Genomic DNA, 8,915 nt, shown 5'->3' with positions numbered 1-8,915 from the left:
GACGCTTCTTTGCTTCTTCACATTTCATAGCTTCCCACTGAATTTCTTGTGTCAAGAGCTCAGCACTGTCTTTCTAGTTCCACCCTTAGAAATCTGAATACTCTTTGGATTTTTTGAATATTTAAATGGCCTTGTGACTGATGTCAGTGCATTTCATTCTGTACTACTATGTTCAGTGCAGTTTTATTATTATTATTATTATTGTGTTTTGAGAGTATTCTGTGTTTATTTTCACTTTAGATTCTTTCTATTTTAGAATTGTGGAAATGTACTGGTTTTTTTGCATATGTTAAGGGAGGAGACGAGCCCTGGTGGCACGGTGGTTAAGTGCTTGACTGCTAACTGAAAGGTTGGCAGTTTGAACCCACCAGCCACTGTGGGAGAGAGACCTGGCATTCTGTTCTGGTAAAGATTACAGACAGCCTAGGAAAATTGCTGGGGAGTTCTACTCTGTCATATTAGGTCGCTATGAGTTGGTTCAACTCAACAGCAAGTAGCAAGTGGAAGGAGAATTTTTTTTTTTTCTTTTGAAAGACAAGTTTCCTTATTACTGTTTTTCCCAGGAAATATATATTTTGAAAATCCATTAGGAAGGATGATTGGGCAATCTACTTCCACAGAGATAACCGCCTTGGAAACCCAAGGAGGGGTCATGATGGGTCAGAAACCACTCGGCAGTGAGTTTTTTTTTTTTTTTAAATGTAATATGAATTTGTTTTAAATTAATAGTTCACTTTCTGAAAGGAGGATAGACAAGGGAAAAGCAAAGCACTAAATATCTTTACACAAATGAGAAATTATGCTTTCTTTCCCTGCTTATTTGAAGAAATGAATGTAAAATTGTTCAAGCTGGCAATTAAGTAATCTGAGTTAGCATCACATTTTACATGTTCTGAAGAGAATTTGAAGTTTGACCATTTAGGGCTTGTTGATAAGGCACATTTACTGTAGCATACTGCTTTCACTGGTCAAATTTTTGAGACTTTTGGAAGCGTAGGTGAAAGTTCAAACTTCTTTACTAAAGTGTAGTCATTGTGTAATAAAATGCTCAAGATGATTCATTCAGTCAACCTAATATCTACTCATCAAGGAGGAGAACAAGCTAAGGAGGTGTTATATCTTTCTCTAACATAACATGGTAAGTGCAGCATTCCAATCTAAAAGGTAGAATTGTTCCTTTGAGTAAAATAATTAATGAGCCCAACAAAAGAAAAGCTGTTACGAGAGAGACCTCTAGTGGAAAAAAATTCAAGTTTCTTGGAAAAAGGTTTTGTTTCCGCCTCATCTGAAAAACAACTTGCCTGTGTGGTTTAAAGCACCCTCCACAAAGCAGCAAACTAAATTCCCCTACAGCGCTTAAGATGCACTATTTGTCCAGCCAAAGATGCTTTTTGCAGCAGAGCCAGGAGTGCTTGAGGGACAGACTTAATTTCTTAGACATTATAATTTGAAAACTAAGTTGTGGGTATCTAAGAACACAAGACGATTGATAAAAGAAACCAGACTTTGGAGGCACTGCATCTTCTAGGACCTATACCTTTTTAATTTCTTTGTTAAGCAATATTTTATTTGCAAGTAATTTTTTGACATATGAAATTATAAAAGTACTTTTTTTTTCCTGTGTAGGGTGTAGAAATTAGGGGAATTTTTCAGCTTTTTCATAAGTCACCACATTTAATAATAAAATATCAAAATATTAACTCAAATTATTATTTTTTTATTTTTTGAGGGGAAAAGAAAGCTAAATGCAGTGACTTGGAGAGCAGACACACAAGTACTGTTTATTTAAAGAAAATTTGCTGCCTCTGACTTCACAGAACATTTCATTCTACTAACACTCCTTAGGGGAGCTCTGGTAGCATAGTGCCTAAGGCACTTGACTGCTAACCAGAAGGCTGGCAGTTCAAACCCACCAGCCACTCCTGGGAAGGCAGATGGGGCAGTCTACTTCCATGGGGCAGTCTACTTCCATGGGGCAGTCTACTTCCGTAGTGATACTGCCTCGGAAACCCAAGTAGGGGCTGCTATGAGTCATAACAACAACAACGCTCCTTAGATTATTCCTTTTTGTTTTCCATGGAATTTGTATTTATTCATCTTCAAATGTATAATCTAATTTTAACTGTATAATAATTTTTCTACTCTAGCTAATGTTTGTGTTTTTTTTTTTTTTTTTGCAGAAGACGGCATACGAGATGTCGAGCAGTGACTGGAGTTCAGACGTGTGCTTTTCTACTCTATCTAATGTTTGTGGTTTTTTTTTTTTTGGTTTTGGTATCCAATGTTAGTGGTAAATATAAAAATTAGAGTATGTTTTCTGGTTAGAGATTTAACATGATAGTACTAAACCCCAATGAATTATGGCTTAATGAATTTGTGTTACCAATTAGGTAGTGATATAACTTCTTCTATAAATTAAGATGGCCATTCTATTTTAGTTCAGAGAATCCTGACCTAAAGCTACACAATCTAAGAAAGTGCTCCAGGCATTAGAAAGTGGAAGATGTAGATAATCCAAACATGCAATCCCAACTCAGCCACTGAAATAGGGTCACAATTATGAAGAAAATTATCAGAGCGCTGAGAACCAGTTGTATACAATAACAATTTCTGAAATGCCATTCTATAACAACATTGACAAATGTTACTTTTTTTTTTAATAACAACAATAGAGATTTGGTTTTGTTATTGCTCAGATGTAGCACCAAATTTAGAAAAATTTAGCTTTTTTTGTATGGTTATTTCTATTTTCAGTGTCAACTCCTACTTTCTTATTTATTTATTTTTTTAATTCTGTGTATTGTCTTTAATGAAACTCTTTTCACTTTCTCCCTCAGGACCATGACATTTTGGAACCTATATGTGGGACAGGTTTCTCACAGCCCTTTTATTCTTCATACTAACATAACTCAGTTAATACTGAAGAGGCTCTCTCTTTCCATTGTTTCCAAACCCTGAGCATCCCATAAAACAAACAACAACAACAAAACAAACATCATAATTCTGAGGAAGTGGTGTCATGAATTTCCTCAAATCTGGGCTGGTGGCTGGCAGCCATTTACTGGAGAATTGGTAGCTGAGGAAGTGATATGTGCATGTGTGTGTGTGTGTGTGTGTGTTTTAGGGAATATCACACGAATTTCATTTCCTTGATTTTGTTTCCAATTTAGAATGAACCTCCTTCAGAGAAAGAAAAGTAGCTTTGAAGTTTGGAGGTATCATATGGTGGAGGTATCATATGGTTTTTAACATTTATCTTCAAAACTAATATTGTGATTATTTTTATATTATATATTAAAAGAAACTTCCCAGAGTTAGAAAAGCAGAAGGAAACCTGTTTAACAGTCCTCTTTTCTGATTCTTTCTTTGTCAATAGACAATTCATCACATTCCTAGTTTGCTATGTGTTCCTTAAATACAACTTTACATTTCAGTTTATAAGTTTATAACTGTTTCCACCACTGTCTCTGTTGGCTTGTACTCCTCTTGCACGGTTTCTTTGCAGTCTTTCTAATCTTAATAAGTCACTCACCATTCATGTTCCATAAAAAATTACTTTCCACAAGTACCTTGGGAAGAGAAAACATGAAAGTGGAAGCAACGTTTTCAGGGTTTGCCAGAATTCTCAGTAGAGAAGGAGGAGTCACAATTTGATCTGACGCAGGGGTTGTAATGTGCACACACAATGGCAGGAGGAAGACGGCTACACTAACCTTTCATTCTTCTTTTAAGTATGTGGAGACCCTTGCCATAATTATGAGGATTTATACACTTACTACTGCCCTTTTTGATCCTCTTTTGTGTGTATAAGATGGATGGAATGGATGAAAAAGAAGGAGGGAAGTAAGGGAGAAGGAAAGAGAGAGGAGAAAAAGGAAGGAGAGAAAGAATTAAAGAAGGAAGAAATAGAGAAAGAGTAAGAAGGAACTAGAGAAAGAAAGACTCATAGTCCGTTCTGCACTAAATATGCACGTTATTTTTGTGTCTGCTTTTTAATTAGGGCTGTGTTTTTAAATTCTCTTCCTCCAGGCTGCAAGAAGTTGGTGCAAAATTGATCATTTCCCCATCTTTCAATGTCTTCATTCTCACTCTTACCCCTGTTCCAACAGTCATGTACCTCCAAGTAGATGCAAGATCTAGTAAAAGGGTACATTCTACCAAAAACCAAGCAAAGAAAAAGTACTCAGTTGTCTGAGTTCTCACCTCTGCTGCGCTGGGTTGTAGTCTCTTCTCTGACAGTAAATACTTTGGTCACCTTTGATAGGTACCTAACTATACTGAGCTTTGGCTGCTCTGCGAAATGGAAACACCTGTATTTCTCCTATGCAAACACTGATGGAAAGATAAAATGCTTGGAAGAAATAGTAATGCAAAACGAGTGTTATGCATCTGAAGATAAAAACATCAGCTGTGGAATACTGTTTATAGAATTTCTCTGCCTAAAAGAATTATCAGTATACTCCAAATCCCCCTCATGCACAGGAAATGAATCCTGTGTTCATATCTTTGGGACCTTATTAGAGTCAGAGTAAATTTCATTTCACCTATGAGTGACTGCATTGTAGGCAGGACTAAGCAGAACTCTGAATTGATGTGTGTGTGCTTCCTTTCCTTTGCCAATAAAGCATCTGTGGCCAATTAGCATTCAACACCAACTTCCAGCAGAAAAGTGATTTCATGCCCCTGATGCAATTGCACTGAGGAAGGCTAGGGTTTCTTACTCCCAATTGTTTTATGCTTTTCATCCTCAGAGAATTTCAGAAGGAAAAAGGACCTATGAAGTCATCTGGTCCATTTATGTGAGGAATTATTTAAGCACCTACTAAGTAACTAGAGCTTCTTCTGGTTCTTCAACAAGAACGTTTCTGGTAGGAAATATCACAGAAATGTAAGTTATTAAAACAGACATCTTAATCAATTCAAGATTTTTTTACTGTAGTTAAACATCAGGCTTACTTTCCCTCACTCGGGAGAAATCACCAAGGTCAGTCTGGATTTCATGGAAAGCCATTGTTGCTACATCAAATGAAGGAAAGCAGGAAGGGAGTTATTTCACCTATCTTCTTGAAAGAACATCTTCCTTATTAGACATGTTATCAAAAAACCTTTTTCAACTCTTAAAAACTCCAATTTTCTTCTTCTTTGTTCATATGCTGAAATTCTTGGGAATTTTATAATAGCATATATTAGCATGAACTTAAATGATAGGTTTGTATATTGTTATATATGTTTGTATACAGAAAAAGAAATAGATGTATTAACCAGAGATGGTTAATACAAGGCTGTCGAGACTGTGCAGGTATAATTTCAGATTATGTTTTGGTATATCAGGCATATCTTCTCTGCTAGATTATGATTTTTCCGAGGACAACAACTCACATTAGTCTTTGTATCTTTAGTACTCTGAATATTTATTCTTTCAACATTTGTTGAGCACCTGTGTAGAAATATTTACAAACATGAAGTCAATGGGATCTTAGCTCTAAAAGAGCTAACAGTCTACTGGGAGCAAAATAATATCATATCATTTTGGAATTATAAAGTTTGCAGGTCCTATTTACTTACATGATATCCTTTGAACTTTAGCAATCATGTGAGATTGGCATAATTATCCCCATTTTATAGATGAGGAAAGTGAGTTTCACAGAGGTTAATTATGTAACTTCAGGTCATGGAACTAATCAATGACACAGTATAGGTTCCAGGTTTCCTACTCTAGATCCTGCAGGTGCTTATTAAACACAACTACTAATCCAACAATAAAACCTTGTATTGTTATATTATTAATATCATTGGATTATTAGTTCTATTGCTTCTTCTTCTGATCAAATGAAAATATTTATAAAACATCTTCCTAAACAGCTGTCTTAAATTCATTCCATAAGTAAGTTACATGGAATCAAAACTAAAACTCCTGATCCAACCAGATGAATTGTGAACATAAAATCTTCCAAAATAAATCAAAATATTCACATACCCTCAAAAATTTAGTACCGCAAATCTGATTCAGTCCATTTCAACAGCCAAAAAAAACCACCCTGCTTTTATACATAAGGCGTCGCATGCAATAGAATGATACGTTAGTACTTGCCCTCATGGTTCCAGTTCAAAGAATTACTGAGCCAGAAGTTGTTTCTTCTGTTATGGGTCCAGGAAAATCTGATTCTTGTTAGTTTCACTTCCTATACACAGGGAAGGTAGGGAATGCTGCTTTGATTCAATCCAGTCTACTCATCGTGCTGTGCCTGCCAGGCTGGATTTGTATTAAAGAGAGAAAAAAGAATAATATGGTACCCAAAAAGCTTCTGTGTTGCAAACAGAGGGTTTAGTGGAGAGGTGAAGGGGGCATCTTAAGCAAAGTGGAAAGAAGAAATACCATATAGAATCATGTAGACAATCAGACTATCTGATATGCATGTTAATTTGAGTAAACAATAGATGAAATCAGATCAAAATTGCATGAAAAATTCTCAATTGAGGGAATCATTTTAACAAAGTATTAAATGGTCTATAAGGCAACATGACAGATCTTGTTTTTAGAAGATATGGAAAGCTCTGTGGCTCTTGCCTTGACTTTGGTTCTATTTTATTCTCCAGTATATCTGTACCATAAGCAAGATCATCTCTGGCCAATCTTAGAATCCTCCTTTTGCCATTACCTTTTTTAATATCCTCAAACTAAGGTTGGAATAGAATGATATTTAAAGTGATCGGAAACACTGTGCCATCAGGGTGTCTGAACATCCTAGATTGAAGACCAGTAAACTAGAGATCAGAAATCAAGTGTAACTGATTGCTGTGTACCCTGTTTATCCATTCCTTTGTCAATTCATTTGTTCATTCCACAAAGTTTTATTGAATATCTTCCCTGGGGTAATACAAATAAGGAAGGAACTAATGGGTAATGATGTCAGAAAGATAAATGCTGTTGTTTATTATGATGAAAGCATCACATCATCAGTTAATACTGAAAATGAGAGTCAAAATGAAGATGAAGGAGGGGAAGTCCTCTCCTGAGGATATAATGCTAAGATGGTTGTCAGACCTCAAAGAGGGAGGTACATCATGGCTAAGACTTATCCTCTACTATGCCCAGGAGATGCAACTCTGGTCACATAGTAGATTTGGCTGCAAACCACAGGTGGGTGGTTCAAACCACCAGCTACTCTGTGGGAGGAAGATGACCAATCTACTTCCATAAAGATTTACAGCCTTAGAAAACCAGTGGGTGTTGTTAATGAGTCAAAATACACACAATGGCAGTGTTCCCCCCACCCAGTGCCTAGGAGAGTGTCTGATAGATGTTGTTATTGTTGTTAGGTGTAGTTGAGTCGATTCCAATCATAGCAACCCTATGCACAACAGAACAAAGCACTACCCAGTCCTACATCATCCTCGCAATCATTGCGATGCTTGAGCCCATTGTTGTACCCACTGTCAGTACATCTCACTGAGGGTCTTCTTCTTTTCCATTGACCCTCTACTTTACCAAGCGTGATATCCTTCTCCTGAGACTGGTCCCTTCTGACATCATGACCCAAGCATGTGCAACGAACTCTGGCCCTTCTTGCCTCTGAGGACTATGCCGGCTGTACCTCTTCCAAGACAGCTTTGTTTGTTCTTGCAGTACGTGGTATTTTCAATATTCTTCACCAACATCACAATTCAAATGAATCAATTTTTCTGCTGTCTTCCTTATTCATTGTCCAGCTTTCACATGTATATGAGGAGACTGAAGATATAATGGCTTTGGTCAGGTTCACCTTGGTCCTCAAAGTGACAGCTTTGCTCTTTAACACTTAAGAAGTCTGCTGCAGATTTTCCCAGTGTAGTATGTCATTTGATCTCCTGCCTGGTGCTTTCTTTGACATCGCTTATGGATCGAGGTAAAATAAAATCCTTGACAACTTCAGTCTTTTCTCCATTTTTCGTGATGTTACCTATTGGTCCAGTTGTGAGGACTTTTGTTTTCTTTTTGTTGAAGTATAAACCTGTACTGAAGGATGTAGTCTTTGATCTCCACCAGTAAGTGTTTCAAATCTTCTTCTGTGGTACATGGAAGACAATAAATGTTGAGTGAAGAATGAATGAGTGAGTAAGTGAAATTAATATTGCAGGTCAAATTCTCAAAAGAATTCAGGAAAGGTCCATTTTCCTCCTTCCAGTGAATAAATAAATATTAAGTTAATTATGAACGATTGGCTTAAACCCTGAATGCTTGATGCTCTAGAAAAGGCCAGTCCTCTTATCTCAATAGCTTAGCTCTACACTGCATTGCTTTCCTCAGCCAACGACCTAGCCATTTTATAAGATGGACTGAGTGAAAAGGGAGAATAAGTTGACTCTGGAATAGCAATGGCATACCTTGATTTTCACAGGGGTTTGGCCTGCCTGGTACAGTCCACCTAGTCTCAGTATAAAGTGTTGATTTTATAGCTCTGGGTTTCTTGCTACCGTACTGAAAACATCATCTGTTTTAATGTCCAGCATATGACAACATGGATATGCTATAAATATGATGGTGCAGTTTACAGTGCTGAAAAAATAAGCAAGAGAAGGGAATAGCCTTCCTCCATGCTTTGGTCAAATATATTTTATAGTTAACTAAACTTAGCACACATGCGGTTTCCAGAAATGTTTATAAAGGAAATTTCTACTTTAAGTAAATTGGATCTAATGAATGTGACTATTCACAGGAAAAAAAAAAAAACCTAGAGACTCCTTGAAAATGTATTATTTCCTGTTTCAAAGATGTATTAGACCTTCTACAAAAAAAGATTTTAATATAAATTCAAGTACTAGGTCACTAATACTGCTATGTTGATGGCTCACTTTCTTGCTCTCAGAATGTAAATAACTTAAATCTGAAAGTATAGATTCATGCACTATGCTTTCAATCAATTTTAAGTTGATCA

Source organism: Orycteropus afer, unplaced genomic scaffold (assembly GCF_000298275.1).
Source record: "Orycteropus afer afer isolate SDZICR_OR568_19922 unplaced genomic scaffold, OryAfe1.0 scaffold00007, whole genome shotgun sequence".
NCBI lineage: Eukaryota > Metazoa > Chordata > Mammalia > Tubulidentata > Orycteropodidae > Orycteropus > Orycteropus afer.
The sequence above is the reverse complement of the archived record's forward strand: the minus strand, read 5'-3'. Positions refer to the sequence as shown.